The sequence below is a fragment of the Schistocerca gregaria genome, unplaced genomic scaffold (genome assembly GCF_023897955.1).
Source record: "Schistocerca gregaria isolate iqSchGreg1 unplaced genomic scaffold, iqSchGreg1.2 ptg000698l, whole genome shotgun sequence".
NCBI classification, from domain to species: domain Eukaryota; kingdom Metazoa; phylum Arthropoda; class Insecta; order Orthoptera; family Acrididae; genus Schistocerca; species Schistocerca gregaria.
Window position 1 is genome coordinate 870,168 of NW_026062077.1, and position 832 is coordinate 870,999.

Sequence of the window (832 nt, forward strand, 5' to 3'; positions counted from 1 at the left end):
TTATAAGTGCCGTGCCAATAAAACGCAGTCTTTGGTTAGCCTTAACCGCAACATTTTCTATGTGTTCTTTCCAATTTAAGTTGTTCGTTATTGTATAATAATAATGGCGTGTGACGATGGCCTCCCATCGGGTAGCCCGTTCGCCTGGTGCAAGTCTTTCGATTTGACGCCACTTCGGCGACTTGCGCGTCGATGGGGATGAAATGATGATTAGTACAACACAACACCCAGTCCCTGAGCGGAGAAAATCTCCGACCCAGCCGGGAATCTAACCCGGTCTTTTAGAATTGACAGTCTGTCGTGCTGACCACTCAGCTACCGCGGGCGGACGTTAGTTATTGTAACACCTAGTTATTTAGTTGACTTTACGGCTTTTAGATTAGACTGCAACTTCTCTGATAGTGATTCGTCCATTCTGCTTCACCAGCAATATTGCGGGATCAGTAACGACCTGATTTGCGGATATTGCGGGCGTACCTTAACTGGCTTCTGTCTTCATTGATTAGCGGCTACCTTTGAAATGGTTGTACCACTCCTTTAGCCCTGCAGTACCCATTACTTTGTCCACAAACACACGATGGTTTCAACTTGAGAATTGCCAAGCTTGGAGCCAAATGTGATGTAAAGACGTCATTTTGCTCAGAATACTAAATCCAACGTGTACGACTTGCAAGCGTTCCAAAGTAGTGGAGAAAATCAGGTATGTGTGCTAAATATGCCTGAAAACATGAGCGCATGCGCGCCCTGATACCATTGTTGATTTCAACAATTAAAAAAGGTCGGATATTTTTTGAACAGCTCATGTATATAAGCCATCGCCAGTGATGTCGAA